The 26,160-nt window shown below is 38.5% G+C and overlaps 1 protein-coding gene and 1 pseudogene across 3 annotated transcripts in view; both read left to right on the top strand.

The window, feature by feature from the left end:
* ATF6 (activating transcription factor 6) overlaps positions 1-26,160 on the top strand; it is a 234,143-nt gene that overhangs the window by 135,347 nt on the left and 72,636 nt on the right. The window lies entirely within an intron of this gene.
* Positions 1,833-3,634, top strand: LOC113883618 (annotated as a pseudogene).

Genomic DNA, 26,160 nt, shown 5'->3' with positions numbered 1-26,160 from the left:
TGTGTAAAAAATGTATGTATATTTAAATCACCTCTTGCTGCTGCTGCTGCTAAGTCGCTTCAGTCGTGTCCGACTCTGTGTGACCCCATAGATGGCAGTCCACCAGGTTCCGCCGTCCCTGGGATTCTCCAGGCAAGAACACTGGAGCGGGTTGCCATTTACGTCTTCAATGCATGAAAGTGAAAAGTGAAAGTGAAGTCGCTCAGTCGTGTCAGACTCTTAGTGACCCCATAGGAGAGGTTTAATATAAGTATAAATAGAAATTATTTACCTAAGCCAAAAAAAAAAAACTTGCATAATATTGAATTCTGCTTTTTCTCATCTCGCCATATCTAAAACTATCACCATGTTAATTTTACTTTCTAAGACTTTCTTGATGCTTCTTTTCAACCCCATTACCACTCCCAATGAGGTATTTTTTTTCCATTTGGATTATGGTATCTTAGTGTTTTACATATGTAGTTGAAGCTATGATGAGCTCCCCAGATCCCTCCTCAGAACTTAAGTTTTTATTTCCCAACTGCAAGAAGTCCTGCCGCCAAAGAGCCCTCTTCAGAACTCCCTTGACCCCATCTCAGGATAACTCTGAAGGGCATTACCCAGTTCCCCATGGGGTCCGTCAAGGCTCTGAGATTGCATTGAAGTCCAACTTCTCCCAGTTCTGTCTCTTCCTTTCCATAGGTGTTTATCTTAAGAACACTCCCTAATAAACTTCCAGTAAGCAACTTCTCTGCTTGCTAGGGACCCAACCTGTAACAACATATTTGTCTTGTTGATATTTTCCTTTTGGTTCTAGATATTCTGAAGTTCTAGTTAGCTAAAATCTTACTATGTCAAGATCATTTCATCAGGCATGTATTGAGCACCTGTAAAGGAAATAAATTAAAACTTGGCTCCTGTCCTGAAGGAGTTTACAGCCTGATCAAAGTGACAATTACATTTGAAACTATACTATAGCATCTTTAGAATAATCCTTAAAAAAAAAAAAAACCCTAAACTTCAATAATTTTAGAATAAAAGTGAGTGGCATGGATTTTACTCTGTGGGTTGCAAAGAAGAAAAGGAAAATATTTCAGGGAAAGGAAAATGAATATAAATAAATAGGGTGAGAGTTTAGAAGACTATCGAATTTGTCTTTATGATTCCAGAAAACTTTAAGGAAAAGGTAGTTTTTTTACTTTTTATTTTGAATTAAGTAGAAACTTACAGAGAATTTATAAGACTAATACTGATCTCTCATACAGTCTATACAGAGTCATCAATTTTTATCATTTCTCCACATGCTTCAGCATTCTCATTCTCTATACACATGCACACACTGACAAACATACACACTTTTTCTGAAGCATCTGAGAATAGGTAAATGCATCATACCACTTTATCCCTTAATATTGTAGTGTGTGCTTCCTAAAAACAAGGATATTAACCTCGGTAAGCACCATACACTTAGAATTCAGGAAATCTGTTACTTTAATCTACAGTCTAGATTTAACTGTGATTATTCACCAAAATGAATTTTTAGAAAAGTTCTGTAACTTAACATTTGCTATAAATTTAAACTAAAAATTATATGAAGTAAGCCATAGAAGATCTCAGAAGTTTTCTAACTTGATTAAAAATATAATAGTGCACTCGCTTCTGACTTTTTATGTATGCTTAGTTGCTCAGTCGTGTCTGACTCTTTGCGACCCTGTGGGCTGTAGCCCACCAGGCTCCTTTGTCCATGGAGCTTCTCCAGGCAAGAATACTGGAGTGGGTTGCCGTGCCCTCCTCCAGGGGATCCTCCCAACCCAGGGATCGAACCCGCATCTTCCCCATTGCGGGCAGATTCTTTACCGACTGAGTCACCAGGGAAGCCCTCTGACTTTCTAAGGGGAAAGCATGGATAGTCTCAGATTACATGTAAAGATGTGATTTAAAGCTCTTCATAAGTGAGACTTGCTCTTGGGACCCCATTTCGTGAGGTGACTTTCAAAAGAGATTGTGTATTCTGGATCTAAGGACTGTGGATTTCCTTGACTTCCGTCGTCACAGCTTAAGTTTAACGATGTTCTTTGGAACTGTCTTCCAGCCCGTAGGGGCCAGTAAATAGGGGATGGGCCGCCCAGATAACTAGATCCGGCTGGGCTCCCTCCCCACCTACACACATGTGGTCAGGGTGCCATCGGGAGTGGTCAGCGTGCCATCGGGAGTGGTCAGCGTGCCATCGGGAGTGGTCAGCGTGCGGCTCCGCTTCCACCGCGTGCCAGTCCGCAGAGACCCTGGGACGTCACTTCGGCCTAGCGGGCCCTGGTCTGTTGGGAGTTGGCGGTGGCGCCGGAAGCCCAAACCCGTATCTGTTCCAACATTCGACGCCCCTGGCGGTCATGGCTTCTCCACTGAAGCTAGAGCAGGACGTGCTGGGGAAAGTAGATTCATTCCGGGCCCGCATCGCCCAGGAGGCCGAGGATCTAGTGTCCACCTTCTTCCCTCAGAAGCTTTCGGAGCTAGATAGTCGCGTCCAGGAGCTCCGCCTGCAAGACTTGTCCAGAATCCGTTCAGTGCCAGCCCCAGAGAGCCTCATTGCCCCAGAAAGCCTCATCACCCCAGACACTGCGGGTGATGGGCCCAAGCGGGATCCGCCACCTCTGCAGACCCAGTCCTCCATCAAGGTACTAGCACTGCCCGGCGGCGAGGGACAGCTTCTGCGGAGCAACCAGCATCTGGTGGAGCTGATTGAGCGTGTAAAGCCTGAGATCGAGCTGCTGAGAGAGAAATGCAACACGGTGCGGATGTGGGTGCAGCTGCTCATTCCGAAGGTGGAAGACGGCAACAACTTCGGCGTGTCCATCCAGGAAGACACCGTGGACCAGCTGTGGACCGTGGAGAGCACAGCAGCCTCCTATCTACGCCGCTTCTCCACCTACTACAACACCAGGGCAAAGTTGGTATCAAAGATAGTGAAATATCCCCAGGTAGAAGATTATCGCCGCACTGTAGCGGAGGTCGACGAAAATGAGTACCTGAGTGTGCGCCAGATCCTGCTCCATTTACGGAACCAGTATGCCACTTTGCATGATGTAATCCTCAAGAATATCGAGAAGATCAAGACCCCGCGGAGCACCAACACTGACAACCTTTACTGAGGACCTTTCTCCACCCTACTTCCTTCAGGAGTTGGCTGAGCTGTTCAGAAGGCTGGTTATCTACAGGTGACGAAACAACTGGAAATGTGCGTTACTCTTTAGAGACTGTTTCGTAGCTTATCCTCATACTAAATCCTCTTGGTGTAATTTTTATTTGATTTTTCTTTGGGGAGAGAGAATGGGATCAAGCCATCTGGTTGAAGGTGGTAAGGCTGGTCAAGGAGAAAGGATGGCCATTTTAAAAACAGCTTTATAGATGAATGTTGGCTAAGGTTTCTTTTTTTATGGCATTGGTGATATCGAATGGTTTCAGGGGTTAATTAAAAAAAAGTTTTAAAGAAAGTTCAATGACGCTTTTCTTAAGGTTCTGCTCTGTTACTTTGTTCAAACCTCAGAAATGCTCCTTTTATACCATCTTTTGTTTTTTGCAAGAAAAAGAGTTTAAAGGGATGCGTTTAGGTCATTGTATGCTTTCAATTTAGCAAATTGAAATAAAAATCATTTTTTGATGACCTGTGTGCTTATCTGAACTTTAATTTTCAGATGTGTAGTTTTCCTCCTCCTCAGCTGGACTCATACCTTTGGTATTTTTCAACTCTGATGTGTAAGAAAAATGAGCATATAAAGAGGGATAGATCTCAGTTGTTCTAAAGAAATGGGCATCTATACCTCCCTTAGACTGGAGAGAAATCTGTGAAAATGGCTTCCTGGCACAATCTTCTGCCACCTCAGCATCATCTATTTTCCTTTTACACACAGTTTAGAGTTTCTTCTGTATATCCATTTGTTTAAGTCCCTGCTAAGTCCTTCAAGCTTTATATCACATTTTTTGCCCTCAACTGATTTTCAACTCCTGTACCCTTTTGTCCCTTAATATATTTCTTATTTCTTAAAAGTTTTCCTGTCAAATTATATGGGTCATTTTTAAAATCTAAAGCCTCTAAAATGTGACTGGGTTTTTTCCTCCTTCCTGCTTTTGCTGCCCAGTTTAGGGGAAACCATTGTCATCTCAGTAGTGATCTATATTGTTGGTGTATTTCAAGTCCAGCATTTTCAAATTTTATTTGCCGGTAAGGTAAATTACTATACCCTGAGTCACCTTATGCATCAGAGAATTTTTTGCAGTTATTGAATGATGAATCTTTCTTCCATGGTGGGTTTTTGTTTGTTTTTTTTTTTTCAGAATTCTACTTTATCTGGTGATGAAGATACTTCAGCCAGCTGAAGTATATTTATTGAAAACTTTTTCAGTGGGACTTTACCGGTGGCTCAGACGGTAAAGCGTCTGCCTACAATGCGGGAGACCCAGGTTCAATCCCTAGGTTGGGAAGACCTCCTGGAGAAGGAAGTGGCAACCCACTCCAGTACTCTTGCCTGGAAATCCCATGGACGGAGGAACCTGGCAGGCTACAGTCCATGGAGTGGCAAAGAGTCAGACAGGACTGAGCTACCTCACTTTCACTTTCACTTTTTTTTTCAGTATTAGTATTATTTGAGGATCTTCGTCACTCAAAATCAGCATTTGTGGAAGTTATATAATACACAATTGGAAAAAGAGTGGGAGTTACTTTTGTTGCCTTTTTATATACAAGAATGAGATTATTCCCATGTACAATTGACAGCTTCATCTTTTTTTCCCATTCAGCTAAAAGTGCCCTGAATCCTCATGAGAGTTTTTTAAGACTATGCATAATAAGTTATGACCTTAATCTTTTAATGTATTTTAAGTAATACTTTCATGCAATAAATTATTCCTCAAATGAGTTTTTGGTAGGGAAATTATGAGGGATTAAATTTATTTTTGTGAAAAATGAGAATGTATTTCCCATTGGAAATTTTTCTCACATAATATAAGACCCTCTGAAACTAGGTAACTATCCAAGTGAGAGTCTAGAATCTATTATTAAAACTTGCTTGTGATTCTACTCCCTTCCCCCCTTTTTTTGCAATATCTTTCCTTACTATAAGTGAAACTACCTTCAGATCTTGCTTCAGATAGGATCAAAACATGATTATCTTCTCTTTTCATTGATCTTAATCATTCCTCCCTCACTCCCCCGTTTCCCCATTTAATGAATGAAATCACTTTTGAAGGAGACTTTTTTGTTTAGGAGTTTCTTTTCAACAATGCATTTTGGTTGCCAAGGGTGAAAACCAGCATGAACCTTTATCGTACAGACTTGACTCTAAAGGCTGCTATAAAAACATTTCCTATTTAACAGTAAGAATTGTTTAATGTGTAAAGCAGAGATGTTTTCTTTTGCATCTTTTTTAAAAAAGAAATATTTCTTATTTTGAATTATACCACATTTCTAGTGGGTGGTTTTGTTTTTCTAAGTGAATAGTGATGTTCATTACTTTTTTTTCTGGAGTAGTGTCAAAGTCTATGCAGGAAGAGCATGGTGATTTTGGGCACCTCTTCTTTTTCATTTTCCTTATCTTTTTCACTTGAAGGAGTAAAATAGCTGTTTCTTCCTGAGTGAAGTGAATTAGAGACATAATCACCTTTAAAAAATTTTTATTTATATTTATAACTATAACGCATCCTTATAACTGAGCCCATTTTACTAAAATATACATGAATATGTGTCTATATTAACCTATATAGATGAGAAAAAATTGTAAACTGGTTTAGTGGAAGCTTTATTTTCAAAGTAAACTTCTAAAAAATGATGCCCCAAGATAGAACAAGTTTATTCTTTCATTGAACTTCTGAAAAGCCTGCATCTTTCAAATTGGACCTTGTAAAAAACAAAAGATATTGCCTAATAGAAAGACTTCTGGTTGCATTTAACATTCTTCCTCAAGAGTTCTCTTTATTTCCCTTGTAAGGTATTAGATCTGATTCAGATTAAGTGCCAGGAATTCTACGTCAGTTGATGTCGTTTGACAGGCATGTAATTGCATGCCAGTGTGTAATCGACAGTGTAAGGAAGTCCAATTGTTGCTTGTTTTTCAACCATAGTTAATCATCTAAGGTTTAAAATACCTGTTCCATACATAATACCACCGTCATCTTGCTTGTTTCTTATTCTTTTAAACTGTCAAACCCTATGCCAGTTCAGTTCAGTTGCTTAGTCATGTCCAACTCTTTGCAACCCCATGGACTGCAGCACACCAGGCTTCCCTGTCCATCACCAGCTCTCACAGCTTGCTCAAACTCATGTCCATCGAGTCGGTGATGTCATCCAGCCATCTCATCCTCTGTCGTCCCCTTCTCCTCCTGCCTTCAGTCTTTCCCAGCATCAGTCTTTTCCAGTGAGTCAGTTCTTTGCATCAGGTGGCCAAAGTTTTGGAGTTTCAATTTCTTGATGCTGACCCTATGCGAGATTGAAATAAATTATCTCTAATACCCAAGCATGTCTTTTACTAAGAAAATATGCTTGTCCTTTTTAGTTCAGATTTCTGGTATTTGCATTTTTCTCCCTGTTCTAACACTATATCAAACAAATTTGGAGCTGGTGCCTACTTCTGCAAAAATCAAGCCCTTTATGATTTCTCCTTGCATATGGTTGCAAAAGCTTTTATTGTAATGAGCCTATTTCAGGACTGGTATCAAAGCATGGTAGCCAATATGTATCATTTGCTGTTAGTCTTAAAGCCTCTTTTAAATTCCTTTTAAAAAGAGCTGAATTGAAAGAGTGTGTGTTTCATATTTTGTTCTTAGGAAATGGTTTGAAAAACTCATTTGAAATTAATTTTAGTTTTAAATTCTTTTTATGATTCGTGAAAGCTTCTAACTCAGATTTGATTGGAAATTCTGAAGTTGGTAGATCTGGTTTTTAGAACCGAGTGATATACCTTTCTTAAGCCATAAAACTGATATAGAAGAGACTCAAAGTTCTTAAGTTTTGGAGCATAGAAGTTTTTTTTTTTAATTATCAAATTGTTTATAAATTCTTTGGTTATTAGAAGCAACTTTTTAAATTGTCTTAATGAGGTTTTCATATTTCTGCAGAACTCTTACCAAATAGCCTCAGCCATTAATAGATAACTGTGATCAATTTAAAATGTTTTTTCAGTTTCAAAAGGACTATCTCAATGCTCAGAAATTTGAAAAACAAACAGGGAGAAGTCATCTCTAGTCATCCACTAGTTTAATGAAATCATTGAAGCTTATGTGTGGGTTTCATTTATTTTAAGAAATACATCTTATATTATTGCAACAAAGATTATGTAAATTTCTATAGAAGATAAGCATTTATATTTAAATCAAGTTTTACTAATTAGAATTTCATTTGGCTGTTATCCCCCAGATTCAGATAGCAACAGATGAACCCCCTTTAATTTTGTCTTTCAAGGATTCCTAAGGCTCTGTTACCTAGCTGTGGCAATGATATGCAGCTAGGATAAGGGTTTTGACCACAATGTGGAAAATAGAGATCAAGTAGTGAGGAAGACGTGTGCCTAGGTTACTGTGGGAATGTCTAGATACTTACATTAGGATTTTACTCCGATTTTGATTTGAGGTTCCATAGTGGAATTAACCATTTTATTGTTTAGTGTTTATCCCATTCCCCCTCAAAAAACATTTTTATTACCTCTGTCAATATGTTCAAGAAAGCACTCATTGTCTTGTACTGATTAGATGAGTTGTTCCTTCTTACAGTGATTTGGTATGAGTAGGAGGGAATCCTACTTCCTTTGTCAACATTTAAACATTTCTGAAAGATGCTATTGTGCACTGACATCAAGGCATTTTTTAAAAAATTACTGATCTTTTTGAAAAAACAAAGGACTCAGTCAGTTACAGAAACAGGTGTTGGACCACCCTTGTTCTCTGAATTACAACACTGTAGTGCTAACACATAAGTATCTGCCCACCTGGAACTGAAATTGTCCATGGGAAATAAAATAGAAATGTCGAAGTTTCATGACTTATCTTTTCATCAACAGTCATAGGTGTTTAATATTAGATGATTATACATTTGTATGTGTTTTTTCTTTGCTTTCTTTTTTGTGATAAGTCTTTAAGTTTCTAAAGTTAGTTAGCAGAATCTTATCAGTGAAGCTTAGTGATCCTAGTCACTCAAATTTAAACTATTTCAATACTAAACTGAACTTAATGAATTCTCTCACATAGAGAACGTCGTGTTATTTTTCCTTGTGAAAAACTATCAGGAGCTAATGAACAGGAACTAAACCCGCCTGCAGAATTAAGTTCCTTTTATAACTTGTCCATTTATTTTAGCTTTGTTATTTAATCTCACTCTTAACAAAGTTTTGCAACATGACCTTGGAAACACTATTTGTTTCAGATAATACAGCATTTTGAAATTCTTGAATAAATATATAGCTTCCAGTTAAGGTTTTTGATGTACTTTTGCCTCCTTAATTTTACAGATGAAGAAATTTAGATTCAGAGAATTATATAACATCACACAACTTACGTGACAGAAGTCTAGAAGCCAAATCATCTTCCATTTCAGGCTAGTGCTTTATTCACTGCACTGTACTGCATCTTCATTTTCAATAAATGAGATTATAGTGTCTTAAAAGGGAGTTCTAGAAACGTGCAAACCAGTAGCCACAAATTAACATATCACTACGAAGTGGTGTATTACTTTATTATATGAAATTTAAGAGAAGTTGAAATGTTTCTAAACCAGAATGGGCTATAGTATTTTTACTAAAAGATTATATAAAGGTATCTAAATAATATCTAAATTTATATGGTATCCGTAACTTTATTTTGGTCATAGAAATGACCCTTACTAAGGAGTCAATACCCCCAGGAGTTTGAATACTCCCATTCCACTTCTCCTGAGGAGACATTCTAAACTATCAGCCATGCCATTTGTGGTGGTGGTGGTTTAGTCGCTAAGTCGTGTCCGACTCTTGTGACCCCATGGACTGTAGCCTGCCAGGCTCCTCTGTCCATGGGATTCTCCAAGCAAGAACACTGGAGTGGGTTGCCATTTCCTTCTGCAGGGGATCTTCCTGACCCTGGAATCAAACCTGGGTCTCCTGCATTGCAGACAGATTCGTGTTGGAGGGAGGTGCTATTACAGCATTTGGAGATAGGTGGGGAGAAATATAGTACAAGATTTTATTTATTTCACTTTTGAATTTATGGGTTTAAAATATCTTACTGACCAAGTCACCTACCCTCCCATTGTTTACCACCAAAGAACTGCTAAGTGGAGTTGTTAAGGCCCTGTCCGTAATAACCTACAGAATAAAGGGGAAAGCAGAGGAGCGATAGGTTTTTGTTGGAGACGAAGGCTCAAAGGACCATTTCCCAAAAGAAGTTTATCCTCTAGAGCGTCACAGTGTTCGTTATAGTAGCCACTAATCTTCAACTCTAACTGGTCCTAATGGAGATGTGTTGTAAGAGCAAACTACACACCAGAGTTTGAAGACTAAGAACTTGAAGAAAAAAAGTAAAATAGCTCAATAATTTTTACACTGATTACATACAAATTGAATGATAGTATTTTTAATATGTTGGGTAAAGAAAATAGATTATTAAATTTAATTTCACCCATTTCTTTTTACTTTTTTATTACTAGAAAGTTTACATGTGACTTGCATATATGGTTCACAATATATTGACCTTAGGCAACATGCTTAGAGCTAAGATTTCTAAGTTAATTGGGTTGAGTCTTGAAGCTGAACCAAAACCTTCTATGGGGACATTATGGGGACATTACCTGAGGACACTGATTTGTCTTTTTTTCATAATGTATGGTAAAAGTGAATCAAGCCTTCTCAGAGTTCAAATTCATCTTGGAACTTGGAGTGCCTAAAGGGAGTGGATGGCCAGCATGCCACTTAAACATATCTTCTAAATATCTTATCTCTTATCCACACTTATGATGAGAGCCTAGAGTACTAGCCTTCTGTATTGCTAACTCAGGGTGATTCCGTATGCTTTAGAAACCTAATAGATGGTAAGGTTGACATCTTATTTTGAAGGTTGACTTTCCTAACAATTTTTACCTGGATGAAGGAATAATGTACTTATGGATACCTTCAGGCAAAGTCAGGCTCATCCTCAAGGAACAGCATTTGAACACTCAGTGAAATCTGGAAAATTCCACTGAATTCCTGTAATACTGTTTCTCTGTATTATTTTTATGTGTACACGTATAATACCTTCTTTAGGTAAGTTTCTTGAGAATAGTGAGGGACTTTTTTTAATTCACTCTTTATCCTTTTGGTGTTTTGCATATAATAAATTTATAAAGCATTTTGAATTTAACTGAGCCACAACTTGATCAAACTAAAGAAAATTGTTTTCTCATCAGACATACATTAATAGTAAGTGAGGTACTTTGTTACAACTGCACATGTTTGTGGATGTATACCCAGGAATATGTAACAATGAGAGACGTCTAAAAATCTGATCATAATTAAAGACCAATTTTAGGCTTCTAATTAAACGGTTTTTAATCACAATAATATAAATGTTTTAAAGTACTTCTGGCAATTTTCCTTCAATATTCCCAGTGATTTCATTAAGCCTATTCACCCTGCAACAGCTGCAAGTTATTCCAAACATCTGTACTGAATTCCCATGCTGTATAAGCCCATTTGAAAACAACTCTCTCACCCCATTAACGGCATCAGTAATTCTCTTATTACTTTTCTAACCAACAGTTATGAAGAAATTTGTATATCAAAGAGTGAAAAGTTTTTTTTTCAAAATTGATTCTCTATGGTCATGAACATAATGCTTTACCCTTCCAGATTTCTGATTTTAAAAAGTTAATTTCTTAAATACTTAAAGGTACATAGTTTATTAAATACTCAAGAAAGAATTCTCTTAGATTTTAAGTTTTATTTGCTAATATAAAGACTTAAAATATTCTGGTTAAAATTATTTCATAAATTTTAAACAGTTTAAAAAGTATGGTGAGGTCAAGACATCACTGTCTTATTCCTCAGCTTCTTTAATGTTAGTGAATGTTTTTGTCTGCTTCTTTCCTTCATTTTCTGCTGTGAGACAAGCACAAAATTATTGAACCCATTACCTATGTATTTCATAGCTTACTCCAATACTGCTTTAAGGCACCCGTCTGGAACTAAAGAAATTTGACAGACTAAGATGGTTGCTCTTCTGTAGAGGAGTAGTGAAAAAGACCATTTTATGAGCTTCATGAGCTGAGAGTTAATATTTTCAGTAAACCAATAAGTTGAATATAATCCTTTGTATTTAAATTTCAACTTATTGCATTGTATTATATTAAGTCCAAAAGACCACACAGTATGGTAGGAAGTTTAAATGTTACTTAAGAATCGAATTTCTGTTTATACTTTTAGAAAGAAGATTAAGAGTAATGACAACAAATGAAGTCAAAATAGCTTGATTAAAGGAAGCAAATAATTGTAGTTTATTAAAAGAATATCTCCTTAATCTTACAGTATGTGCTAATTTTTTGCTTTGCAAGTACATAAATTTATGTATTACCTGAGATATGCTCATTCTGTAAAAGTTTTATGTAAAATTAATGAACTTTAGCTCCATAAGAACATTTAAAAATTAAAACTAATGTTTGAAAAATGAGAACTTTCATAATTCCCATAGGAAAGACTATAAGAAATAATGTATCAGAAAGAAATATTACTCATTACTCATTTTTTAAGCTCTTTCATTTCTACCGCAGAAATCACTTAAATTTTTTCAAAAAGGTTTAACAACAGTCCTGCCTAGAAAATAAATTTGAGACTTTTAGTATTATTTCATGGTGATACTATTCTAAATGTATGTTTAATCAGTAACTAGATTTACTGTGAAATTATTTCTGAAATTTTTAGCTACACTGTCAGATTAATGGCTAACTTATTTTCTTTTTTAAATTTAATTTTTATTTTATTTTGAAGTATAGTTGATTTACAATGCTGATTTAGTTTCAGGTGTATAGCAAAGTGATTCAGTGATACGTACATTGTTTTTCAGATTCTCTTCCCATATAGGTTATTGGAGAATATTGAATAAAGTTCCCTGTCCCATACACTAGACTGGTCCTTGTTGATTATCTGTTTTATATGTAATAGTGTGTATGTGTTAATTTCAAACTGATCTCAGTAATTTCAAGAAGCAGTATTATTTCATTAAACAATCTAACTGTCTCTGTCCATTGATTAACCTATCCTGAGGATTTACTAATCTATTATTTTGTTCAGGTGTATGTGAAACTCTTTCTGTACATGTGCTTGAGCTCACAATAAGTATTAATGCATTTATTACCTTACATATGGCAATACATTTGCTGTATAACCCTGGTAACATTGTTATGATGTTTTAGTATAAAATTACTAGTAGAGAGACCACTGTGTCAATCACCTGTACATTATTCCATCCTATTAAACAACAGAGATCCTTAACTGTCATAAAATAATTTTCTAGTTTGTCATACATACGAAGTATTTGAGTGTAATTATAAGAAGTAATTTTTAAAGTCAGTCAGTCTTAAGTGACCAAGCATATTCTTCAGTCTCAACATTCCCCTCTACCCCTACCCCCAGTATACCCTCACCCCCAGTATATTTTAGGCAAGCCTGAATTTGGATTTCTACTCATAGTTTTGGCAGTCCTAATGAGTGTAGTGAACAAAGCTAGTGGAGGTGTTGGAATTCCAGTTAAGCTATTTCAAATCCTGAAGATGATGCTGTAAAAGTGCTGCACTCAATATGCCAGTAAATATGGAAAACTCAGCAGTGGCCACAGAACTGGAAAAGGTCAGTTTTCATTCCAATCCCAAAGAAAGGCAATGCCAAAGAATGCTCAAACTGCCGCACAATTGCACTCATCTCACACTCTAGTAAAGTCATGCTCAAAATTCTCCAAGCCAGGCTTCAGCAATACATGAACCATTAACTTCCAGATGTTCAAGCTGGCTTTAGAAAAGGCAGAGGAACCAGAGATCAAATTGGCAACATCCGCAGGATCATCGAAAACGCAAGAGAGTTCCGGAAAAACATCTATTTCTGCTTTATTGACTATGCCGAAGCCTTTGACTGTGTGGATCACAATGAACTTTGGAAAATTGCTCAAGAGATGGGAATACCAGACCACCTGACCTGCCTCTTGAGAAATCTGTATGCAGGTCAGGAAGCAACAGTTAGAACTGTACATGGAACAACTGACTGGTTCTAGATAGGAAAAGGAGTACGTCAAGGTTGTATATTGTCACTCTGCTTATTTAACGGATATGTAGAGTACATCATGAGAAACGCTGGGCTTGAGGAAGCACAAGCTAGAATCAAGATTGCTGGGAGAAATATCAATAACCTCAGATATGTATTTGATACCACCCTTATGGCACAAAGTGAAGAGGAACTAAAAAGCCTCTTGATGAAAGTGAAAGAGGAGAGTGAAAAAGCTGGCTTAAAGCTCAACATTAAGAAAACTAAGATCATGGCATCTGGTCCCATTGCTTCATAGGAAATAGATGGGGAAACAGTGGAAACAGTGTCAGACTTTATTTTAGGGGGCTCCAGAATCACTGCAGATGGTGACTGCAGCCATGAAATTAAAAGACACTTGCTCCTTGGAAGGAAAGTTATGACCAACCTAGATAGCATATTAAAAAGCAGAGACATTACTTTGCCGACAAAGGTCTGTCTAGTCAAGGCTATGGTTTTTCCAGTGGTCATGTATGGATGTGAGAGTTGGACTATGAAGAAAGCTGAGTGCCAAAGAATTGATGGTTTTGAACTGTGGTGCTGGAGAAGATTCTTGAGAGTCCCTTGGACTGCAAGGAGATCCAACCAGTCCATCCTAAAGGAGACCAGTCCTGGGTGTTCATTGGAAGGACTGATGCTAAAGCTGAAACTCCAGTACTTTGGCCACCTCATGCGAAGAGTTGACTCATTAGAAAATACTCTGATGCTGGGAGGGATTGGGGGCAGGAGGAGAAGGGGACGACAGAGGATGAGATGGCTGGATGGCATCACTGACCCAATGCACATGAGTTCGGGTGAACTCCAGGAGTTGGTGATGGACAGGGAGGCCTGGTGTGCTGCGATTCATGGGGTCACAAAGAGTCGAATGCAACTGGGTGACTGAACTGAACTGAATGTGTGTAGCAGACAGCAGCTTTTTTAGATTTGAACTTGTTCTTGAATCACTTATGAGTAAATGAATGAATAGATCAATAAATGGCTAAAGTAGGTACTCACCTAAAGTTTGGTGGTTTCAAACCACTGTTAGTCAATTCAGTCGCTCAGTCATGTCCGACTCTTTGCTACCCCGTGAACTGCAGCACGCCAGGCCTCCCTGTCCATCACCAGCTCCCGGAGTCCACCCAAACTCATGTCCATTGAGTCAGGGATGCCATCCAACCATCTCATCCTCTGTCATCCCCTTCTCCTCCTGCCCCAGTCTTTCCCAGCATCAGGGTCTTTTCCAGTGAGTCAGCTCTTCACATCAGGTGGCCAAAGTATTGGAGTTTCAGCTTCAGCATCAGTCCTTCCAATGAACACCCAGGACTGATCTCCTTTAGGATGGACTGGTTGGATCTCCTTGCAGTCCAGAGGACTTTTTCAAGAGTCTTCTCCAATACCACAGTCAAAAGCATCAATTCTTCTGTGTTCAGCTTTCTTTATAGTCCAACTCTCAACATCCATACATGACTACTGGAAAAACCATAGCCTTGACTAGACGAACCTTTGTTGGCAAAGTAATGTCTCTGCTTTTTAATATGATGTCTAGGTTGGTCATAACTTTCCTTCCAAGGAGTAAGCGTCTTTTAAATTCATGGCTGCAGTCACCATTTGCAGTGATTTTGGAGCCCAGAAAAATAAAGTCAGCCACTGTTTCCACTGATTCCCCATCTATTTGCCATGAAGTGAAGTTCAAACCACTGTACTGTAATTTTATTTTTAAAATTTTGATTTCATTTTCTAGAAAAGTTTTATATTCAGGGAGTTGTCATTCAGTTATACTTTAATCATTCTGTGACTGCCCACAAATGAGTCATACATTTATTTCCTCTTTGTGAACAAAGAAAATCATTTAACAGTTCTCAGTTTTCTTCATGAACAAGGTATATCATGGTAGCTTTGAAATAGTAGATTCAAAGATTTATAGGACTGTCTTCACTACTCATAAAACATCTAAGAATAATTCCTAATATATAAGATTCAGTTCAGTTCAGTTCAGTCACTCAGTCATGTCCGACTCTTTGTGACCCCATGAATCTCAGCACACCAGGCGCCCGGAGTTCACTCAGACTCACGTCCATCTAGTCAGTGATGCCATCCAGCCATCTCATCCTCTGTCGTCCCCTTCTCCTCCTGCCCCCAATCCCTCCCAGCATCAGGGTCTTTTCCAGCAAGTCGGCTCTTTGCATCAAGTGGCCAAAGTATCGGAGCTTCACCTTCAGCATTAGTCCTTCCAGTGAACACCCAGGACTGATCTCCTTTAGGATTGACTGGTTTGATCTCCTTGCAGTCCAAGGGACTCTGAAGAGTTTTCTCCAACACCACAGTTTGAAAGCATCAATTTTTTGGCGCTCCATCTTCTTTATGGTCCAACTCTTGCATTTATATATAACTACTGGAAAAACCATAGCTTTGACTACATGGACTTTTGTTGGCAAAGTATTGTTTCTGCTTTTTAATATGCTGTCTAGGTTTGTCATAGCTTTTCTTCCAAGGAGCAAGTGCCTTTTAGTTTCATGGCTGCAGTCACCAGCTGAGGTGGTTTTGGAGCCCCAGAAAATAAAGTCTTTAACTATTTCCATTGTTTCCCCATCTATTTGCCATGAAGTGATAGGACTGGATACCATGATCTTAATTTTTTGAGTGTTGAGTTTTAAGCCAGCTTTTTTACTCTCCTTTTTCATCTTCATCAAGAGGCTCTTTAGTTCCTGTTTGCTTTCTGCCATAAGGGTGGTGTCATCTGCATATCTGAGGTTATTGATATTTCTCCTGGCAATCTTGATTCCATCTTGAGCTTCATCGAGCCTGACATTTTGCATGATGTACTCTGCATATAAGTTAAATAAGCAGAGTAAGTAGAAGTACATGAGAGGAGCTAATGTGGACTTAAGCTTGGGAATGAAAAGGGGGCATATTTCGTGCTGAAGGTAAGAACGAAGGAGTCCAAGATGATTTTAGATTTCTATTTGGATAACTAGATGGAAATTGATGAGTTAACAAAAGTAGAAAACCCAGGAGAAGATAAACTGTCATTTAAGAATACTGTTATAGATATTCCAGTGGAGATGGTTAGTGAAAAATTGTAAATATGGGTCTTCAGTTAATGTTTGGGAGGTTTGAGCCAGACATATACTTCAAGTCATGGGACTAGATGAGAATTGGGTTGAAAAAAGATTTGCCACTAAGAAACACCAATTGTTAATGTGGAATGTGGTGGAAGAGAAGGTAACAGTAACATTGGAGGAAAATGAGAACTAAGAATTTGAGGAGGGAAAGTTGCATATCAAATGCTGCAGAGAGAAATCTAGCCTGAGGACTAAATAAAAGCAAGTGGCTTGGACAATTGGAATGTAATATTTTTGAGGACAGTTTCAATAGTGTGGTAGTGACAGAGTTAGTTTTCATTACTGTGGGCATCAAACGGAAGATGAGGAAGCCCATTGATTTATAACTCTGTTGTAGTTTATCTAAAATAATGCCATTGTTAACTTAATGTTTTTGAAAAATGTTAGGTCAGACATTAACTGGCAATGTCAAATATGTCAGAAATGGAATTGCAGCTCTGTCCTAGTAGTGTTTCTTGATTGTAAACAACAGAAACCTACTGTAAGTTAAAGCAGAAACTGCTGACATTAAGCAGAAAAGGAATTTATTGGATGTCTATTTGGTAGTTCACAGATACCATGGAAGACTGGAGAATTCAGCTTAGAATATGGTGGGAACCAAAGGAAGCCACACAGCAAAGAACACAGCCATTGTCTCAGCTCAAGAAGTTGGGTTAGGATAACCCACCACTGGATACCCCACAGATTGCTAGCACTGCTGTCAGTGGCTGACTCTTCACTGCTATGAATAATCTGTATGTCTCTGAGTCTTTTTTCACTAATGCCTGAGCCTTTCAAATTTAAAAGGAGTATCTGATTGGCCAAGCTTATGTCACATGTCCATGCCCTAGTTGCCAAAGAGCTGGGAGAGAGGCTTCGTCTCCTAGCATCAGGCTTCAGTAGTTGAAGATATTTTCTGCACAAAAACCCACTCAGTGGTAATACCAACAAATAGAAAAGCTTTTGGGATGCAGGATAGCCATAACCACCAGCTAATACTATAAAAATTAAGTGCCAAGTCTTAAAGATTTAGGGAAACTAATTTGAAATTCACATGACTAAAATAAACAATACTTATTAAGCTTAGGAATGTAATCTATGGCTTGCCTTACAAATATTAAATATCAAGAGTATTAAATTAAAGACTTTAATCTCTCCTGCTTTGTACCTTATAGTATACGCCCTTCAGTGTCCTCTCTTTCCAGATATCTGGGCCCCTGTAACCTACAGTGGGATTCATTATGGCAGCCTGGGCAAACCAAATGGAGGCACACTGTTGAACCTAGTAGTAGGAGCACATGTCTAGGAATGAGATTAGTCTCAGCTAGACCTGATGCTAAAGCTGAAACTCCAGTACTTTGGCCACCTCATGTAAAGAATTGACTCATTGGAAAAGACTCTGATGCTAGGAAGAATTGGGGGCAGGAGGAGAAGGGGAGACAGAGGATGAGATGGCTGGATGGCATCACTGACTCAATGGACGTGAGTCTTAGTGAACTCCGGGAGTTGGTGATGGACAGGGAGGGCTGGCGTGCTGCGATTCATGGGGTCGCAAAGAGTCGGACACGACTGAGCGACTGAACTGAACTGAACTGAGACCTGAATGGATATAAGGAGTAGCTGTGACCCTTTGGACGGGGAGGGAGAAAAATACCACTTTGCAGAAGAGAAAATTGGGTTGAGGCTCGGGTGGGAAAGTGCTTTGGGCCACAGAGGAAGCTGAGTGGCTGGGCCAGGCCAGGAATTGGCATGGGTAGGAGAATAACAGTGGAGGGAAGCAGAGAAAGGCAGATGTTGTACAGATAGTAGCTGCCCAGATTCTTCAAATGACTAGGCCTGTGAGAAACTTTTTTTCTTGGTACTAGGATTTAACTTGATTTTTAAATGTGTTTCCTTGCCAGAAGACCATTATGAAGTCTGCCCACAGAAGAAAAGACCCTTTATCTATGTAATTCAAATAAAACTAGACATTTTTTTTCTTACCCTTTTAAAAGACTAATTTTGGCATAGTGGCACATCCAAAAGAAATGCAAATCCAAAACTTCAAAAACTTGATAAGTAATATAGCCTTTTAATGGAGTCTCTTGAAAAAACTGGAAAGGGAATATTAATAGACAGGAAAACATCCTCTTGCCTCCAACCACCACTCCCTGCCCCCAACACACAGTCACTGCGTTAGTCTCTCTTCTGTCACACAAAGCCCACAGCTCAGGCTAGCCCTCTTTACTCAATTCTTTTCTACCCTTCCAACTTCCAGACTTCTCCCCCTCTGCTAAACTAATACTTTTTAAAAAATGTAAGCCAGTGTAGCTTCTTCCAACTCTCCTCTCCACCTATAACCTCACCCCTCCCACACACACTATCAGCAGTGCTAAAAAAAAAAAAAATCCTTAGAAGAAGCACAGAGATAGGAGTAGAAGCTCTGAATACTTAAACCTCTGTTATTTCTCTCTCGCCATTTTTTTAAATTAAAAGAAGTGAAATACCAGAGTGTATTCCTTTCTTGGTTGAATTTATAGAGAGTATCTATGACAGTTGACACCAGTGTTTGTGAAAAAGAATGAGAGATCCCAATAGAAAAACCAAAATCCATGGGGACCAAATCATAAAAGAGCTTTCATTTCTAGGCTCAGGAATTTAGATCAGCTGTGTCTGTCACCCTCAGTTTCTTTTATTCAGCTGTGGAAAGTGGTTCTCCACTATGAGGTGGAACGGAATAAACTTAGACAGCTGTCACTGCCCACTTTGTAATTTGCCTTGTCAAGTCCAGTCTTTCCTAAAATGTACTTTATGGATATTTTCCAGCCCCTCATATTTCTTTGTGTGAAACCAAGATCAAAATTGCTTTGGAAAGAAAAGGATCAAGATCTGTAGTGAAGAGTGGGGAAATATCCAAACACTTAGAATCATTCCAGGAGAATAGATTAAGTAGGACTCCTCTTCCACTGCAGAAGATTGTAGAGTCATAGATATGAAGGAATCAGCTAGAATCATATCCCTCCATGTTCCCTCCCCTGTTTACACACATAGGACATTTGAGACTACTCTTGTACAAGTCAAAGTGAAAGTCACTCAGTCGTGTCCAACTCTTTGCACCCCCATGGACTATAATTTCTCCAGGCCACAATACTGGACTGGATAGCCTTTCACTTCTCCAGGGGATCTTCCCAACTATGGATCGAACCCAGATCTCCCGCATTGTGGGCGGATTCTTTACTAGTTGAGCCACAAGGGAAGCCCAAGAATACTGGAGTGGGTAGCCCATCCCTTCCCTGGTGGATCTTCCTGACCCAGGAACCGAACCAGGGTCTCCTGCACTGCAGGCAGATTCTTTACCAACTGAGCGCCAGGGAAGCCCCAAACTGGGGAATGTGGGCATCGATCCCGCTACCACTCACATGCTAAGCAAGTCCTCTACCATTTGAGCTAATCCCCCACTCCACTCTTGTACAAGTTTACTTCATTTCTAGAGCCAGCTGCCTAGTTTAAAAAAATTTTTGGTCTCCACCCAACATTTTCCCCAATTTTTCCAACAAAAAAATAAAGTAATTCTCTTAGATACCAATATTTAACTTTTTGCTTGAAGTGTTTCCTAATTAATCTCTTTTTTCAGAAAACTTGATTCAATTTTCTGTAGACACAGACCCTTCCTCTGTCCCATCCCATCCTTTGCTTTGGTAGCATATCTGTAGTTTGCAATTTAATTCTCAGGAAATTCACTTCCTGCCAGTAGTCCTGAGTAAAGTCAATTTTTAAAATAAAACATCTTGTAAACATTATGTCTGACAGACTCTCATATGGTTAAACTCTATACGTTTAGTGTTTGATCTTTCTCCTTAATAAGACATTTTTCTGACGCTACACTCTCAGCACACAACAAATGATGATTGATAACAAGTCTCAGGAATCCTAATGTATTTGCCTAAATCACACATGGTCCACCTTTGAAAAGCTCTGTATTATAGCTGACAAAGTTTTGAAGTTTGATGAGCTCAGATTACTGAATGAAGAAATAGGAAGTATAAGGTCAGAGACTTCCTAGCACTCTACTTATTCAAGGCACATAACCAACATTTTGTTCTAAGAGCTTTCTTTAGGGAAAACAATCCCACCCTGGTTTAGAAACACTTTCCCTGAAGCCCTCATCAAGACAGAAGAATGACTGGGGGGCTACTGTCTTATTCTTGGGAAAGTTTACAAGGAATCATTTTGGCTGTGAAACTCAAAATTAATTCTGGACTTGAAAGAGGCATACGTAACGGTGTTGTTGTTGTTCAGCTGCTAGGTTGTGTCTGACTCTTCATGACCCCCTGAACTGGAGCACGCCAGGCTTCCCTGTCCTTCACGATATCCCAGAGTTTGCGCAAATTCTTGTCCATTGAGTCAGTGATGCCATCCAACTATTTCTTCCTCTGTCGTCCCCTTCTCCTTTTGCCCTCAGTCTTTCCCAGCGTCAGGGTCTTTTCCAATGAGTTGGCCGTTCTCATCAGGTGGTCTAAGTATTGGAGCTTCAGCTTCAGCAACAGTCCTTCCAATGAATATTCAGGGTTGATTTCCTTTAGGATTGACTGGTTTGATCTTCTTACTGTCCTAGGGTCTCTCAAAACTCTTCACCAAACTATGAGGTTGACCATTATGAAATTACTGAGATTTGACTCACCATAAAAATGACAGTTTTGTATGGTTCAATCATGCCCTTTTTGTGTGAATAAAAGAGTTCAGCACAGAGCTATAACAGAGTGAAGTAAGTCAGAAAGAAAAAATAAATATCCCGTATTAACACACATATATGGAATTTAGAAAAATGGTACCGATGAACCTGTTTGCAGGGCAAGTGGAGATGCAGGCATGGAGAACAGACTTATGGACATGAGGCGGGGATATGGAAGATGAGGATGGGAAGAATGGAGAGGGTAGCATGGAAACATGTACACTAACTTATGTAAAACAGATAGCCAGTGGGAATATGTTGTATGGCTCAGGGAACTTAAGCCGGGGCTCTGTGACTACCTAGAGGGGTGGGATGGGATGGGAGGTGGGAGGGAGGCTCACGAGGGAGGGGACATGTGTATACCTATGGCTGATCCATGTTGATGTATGGCAGAAACACCACCATATTGTAATTATCCTTCAGTTAAAAAATTAAGAAAAAAAAAAGGAGTTCAGCATCAGTTGGGGAGTTTTGGGGGCTTCTTGTAGAGTTTGATATGAGAACCATTGCTTATGGCAGTACTTTAGTTTGTACTTATTAGGATTTCAAACTAACTTTTTTTGGGGGTGACCTTGCCTGCACTATCAGATTTGAATTTACTGTCAAAATTTTCCTCTTGTCAAAATGTAAACCTTGGCTCGCTTTTGAGCCATCTGTTGTGCTCTAATAGTTTTGATTTATTTTTCCTCTGGCTGACATGTGTGCTAATGGTGCAGATGCAAACTTTACATTTCCTTTTATTGGCCTGTAGTTTTATTGCATATGTTAGTGGCACAAATACTGCATTCATATTAGCTATTTCTATTAACTGTTTCTAGTTTTGGGATGAGTAATGTATTTTACTTATGTTTTTACTATGATGGGAAGTTCTACATCATAGACATTTTAATAGACTTTTAAATGATTACACTCTACTTAATTTTACTACCTCTAATTTTTTTTTTTTTTTTTTTGCAATTCTTATTTTCAGGATATGTCAGTATGTGTGTCTGTGTAGTTTAATGATTTCAAATTTCCTGATTGCCTTTGCTTTATAATTGCTTTAAATGAAAGGACAGATTTGGTTCCTGATCAACAGTTAATGCAACTACTAGAAATTAACATTAGTTCAGAATGTTGTGAATTGATAAATAACTAGGAAAAACTGACTTTAATTACTGCTTTGGCCTTCAGTTTGGTGGTCTGAAAGATACTTGGTAAGGCAAATGAGGCAGTGATACAGGAAACAAAAGGTAGGAACATATTGATAGAGAAAATTAAATACAAAGCTGTTTTTCAAATGTGGATAGATGCTCTTTTTATTTTTGGTCTGTTTTTAACAGTTTTCTGGGTTGGAAAACCAACCCCCATGTCTGTAATACAGTTTACGTGGTTCAAATGTAAAATATCAAGAGGTCATTGTTATTAATATGTGCCTGATCTGCATGACTCTTTGACATGTTGATCTAAGTGAAAGCTGTTTAGTGTCACAGATATTGCCTGTTGCAGACTGAGTTTCCCTCATCCTTAGGGGACATCGTTAGATATTAAATACCTTCCTTTCTGGGCTTCCCTGGTGACTCAGTGGTAAAGAATCTGCCTGCCAGTGCAGGAGACACTTGTTCAATCCCTGGCCCGGGGGAATCCCACATGCCGCAGAGAAACTAAGAAAACATAGACTACATCTATGAAGTCTGTGCTCTAACGCCCAGAACCGCAGCTACTGAAGCCCACTCAGCCTAGAGCCTGTGCCCTGCAGCAAGAGAAGCTACTGCAGTGAGAAGCCTGAGCACACTGCCACTAGAGACAAGCCTGCATGGCAACAAAGACCCAGCACAGCCAAATAAATAAATTTTAAATACATTCCTTTCTATCAAAAATAAAAGACTGCAGCCCTGATTCAGTTTCCTAACATGGGCAAAGCTGTTCTACCTAGTAAAACAGAGACTAGGGGTAATCTGTTAATTAACAAATTTGGTTAAAGCAAAGGATCTTTTTTTTTTTTAAGATATATACGTGTGTGTGTCTTACTTTATCTCAATTAATTATATAAATGTGCATTCATTTGGCAAGCTTTGAGGTAGGGCTGGTTCTTTTTGAGTGCACATCTACTAAAGTTCCACGTTGTCTTTCTTGCAATAAACTCTACTCACTGGTGCATGCTAAGTCACTTCAGTCGTGTCTGACTCTTGGTGACCCTATAGGCTGTAGCCCTCCAGGCTCCTCTGTCCAAGGGATTCTCCAGGCAAGAATACTGGAGTGAGTTGCTGTGTCTTCCTCCAGGGGATCTTCCTGAGCCAGGGATCGAACCTGCGTCTCTTTCTTCTGCATTGGCAGGCAGGTTCTTTACCACTAGCGCCAACTCGGAAGCGCTACACCCACAGTGCTCTCTTTCTATTCACACTGTTTTATCAGTTATGTAGTAGTTTATTAAATTACACAATTAGTAACAAATGCAATTAGCAAAGGTAGTTTTGGAAAAATAACCCAACTAGTCATGAATGTTTAGTGTGTTAGAGGCAGCAGTAAGTTTTAGAGGGGGAGCGGGAAGGGTCATTTAACCTAGTGAGTTAGTTTAAGTTAAGGTCAGTTTCTACCTACACAGATACGTACAATCAACATTAGACAAAACTTGGTAGGACCTCAGTTTGAATGTGCTTTTCCATCATAACCTCCAGCTGGGCAAAATGTGGTCCTGTTCTTTTGATAAGTTAGTCTCCAATTTTAGCTCTTTAAAAAAAAAAAGAGAAGAAACAGATAACTTTGGATGCTGTGTTATGCACTAATAATTTTGTTTTTCTAACAAAGTGCTTGGAAGAGGGAATGGGGAAAGCTGTATGAAAATAGTATATTTTCTCATGCACAATATTGTATAACATTGGAAAACTGATGCTTTATTCTGACAATGAAACGTTTTGGCGTTTTCCCACCAGTATTTCTCTAACTTCCTCTGAGAATAACAAAGTGTTGATTATGCTATTTTGTCCACATAGTTTTCTCCCCAAAGATATTCCTAGGTATCTCAGTCCTATAAAAGCTTTTTAGGAGTCCATTTGAAGATATCTTAAAGGTAGTGACATAGTTTTGAAAGACTGTGACAAAATAATTTATCTCTATGGCAACATCTTTTTTCTACTTTTTATTTCTAAGTAACTTCACCTTTGTTGCAGTTGAATTATATTAACTGACTTAATAAGAAAGAAAGAATTTTGTTCAGATTCATCTAATTGTACTTGTACTTTTCCAGGATTGAATTTCCTAGACAATTTCTTTAATAAATAAAGGGGAGGGGAATATTATCAACAAGGCCAGATAACAAAGGTGATTGTTTTACACTGTTAAAGAGTAAAGCTTCTTTGATTATTTTAACCCTTATTGAGATTTCTCTTGAGTAAAAACCACTATATTATTTCACAAACTTGTAATATAACTAGTCATTGGAGTTGTTTTAGTACAAGTGACAGAAAAGTCCAAAATAGTAGTGACTTAGACAAATTAGAAGTTTGTTTCTCATATGGAGGTCTAATGGTATCTCCTTGATCATTAGGATCCCTTGCTCCTTCTTATTGCTCCATAAATTTCAGATTGCAGTTTCCGTATCCTGATGCAAGATGGCTACCCCAGTTTCAGCAGTCACATCTGCATTCTAGCTAGCAGGTGAGAAACAAGAAAAGGAGCGAGTTTGCCTTTCACCATCACCACCCTGACAAAGTTTCATGCACCATTTCTCCTCACAGTCCACTGACCAGAACTTGAATGTGTAGCTTCACTTGGTTGCACAGGAATATAGTCCTTTTTCTGAGTAGCTTCGTGCCCAGCTAAATGATATTAGAAAAGGAATAGGAAAAGGAAAGCAGATACCGAGCACAATGACTGTTCCTGCCACAATTAGCATTCTTTGCCTAAGAAAAACTTGAATATGTGTTCTTTAAAAGAAAATATCCTCTGTAGCACAGTGCTGAATACATGGTAGGTTACTATGCTCAGTAAATTTTTTTTTAGTGAATGGTGAGAAGTCAGTAAATGTTGACTGATTCCTTTCTGAAGATGTCACTGATAGGATTAGTGAAATACCATCAAACGTGAGATAAACATAGTTGGAGAGAACAAATGATTGAAGATTCACTGTTATGGCAAGAAACATTTAACTTGATGAAGTGAAAGTAAATATTAAATGAAGCAACTACACTGTTGTAGGCGTGTGTGTGTGTGCAAAGTATTTTTTAATATAAAATAGGCACAGTTAGAGTTCGTGGGTGCATGCTAAGTTACTTCAGTCATGTCCAGCTCTTTGCAACGCCACGGACTGTAGTCCACCAGGGTCCTCTGTCCATGGGATTCTCCGGGCAAGAATATTGGAGTGGGTTGCCATTTGCTACTCCAGAGAATCTTCCCAACCCAGGGATAGAACCCACATCTCTTTTATCTCCTACATTGGCGGGCAGGTCCTTTACCACTAGCGCCACCTGGGAAGCCCAGAGTCTTTAGTATACCAGCTTTGATTCCCTGCATGTCTAACCTATAGGTCTCTTTGTAAACAAGCACTTTATAGGTTTTACTCCCAGTTTGCAAACCTTTAATAATTAGAGGTAGGGAAGGTTAACTGTAATAGTTTTTATGCGTTCAAGATGTGATTTCTTCTTTTTCACAAATAGTAATGTGTTTTTTTGGTTTTCTGCTGCAAAAGTAACTACTTTGTATGAAATTTAATGAAGAGAGAAAGCAGGAGGCATTATGTTCTGAAAATCATGTTTAAAGAAGTTTGATACGACATCTAGATCCTAACAGGAAATTCAGATTTAAGTCTGAGCCTGACCTTAACCCGTGACCAGTGGAATCAAAGTATGTTTATTTTTACAGTAGCCTTAATTTGGGGCTTGTAAGTTTGTTGGTTTGTTTTCTCATTCAATTTGGGGGATCCTGAACAGTATTTTAATTATAGGTGTTTAGCTATTTATAATTTTTATGGCACGAAGATCAGCAAATTTTGTTTTGTCTTGGCTATCATATGTTATCTTACTTTCAGAAATGTGTGATCTTTGTGTCTAACAATGCACTTAAAAAAAAAAAAAACTTTCCCATGCTGCAGTGCTGGAATTATAACAGAACAATCACACTCATCTTTTCCCCT

This window comes from Bos indicus x Bos taurus, chromosome 3 (assembly GCF_003369695.1).
Source record: "Bos indicus x Bos taurus breed Angus x Brahman F1 hybrid chromosome 3, Bos_hybrid_MaternalHap_v2.0, whole genome shotgun sequence".
Lineage (NCBI taxonomy): Eukaryota > Metazoa > Chordata > Mammalia > Artiodactyla > Bovidae > Bos > Bos indicus x Bos taurus.
This window is presented reverse-complemented; position numbering and strand designations above follow the sequence as displayed.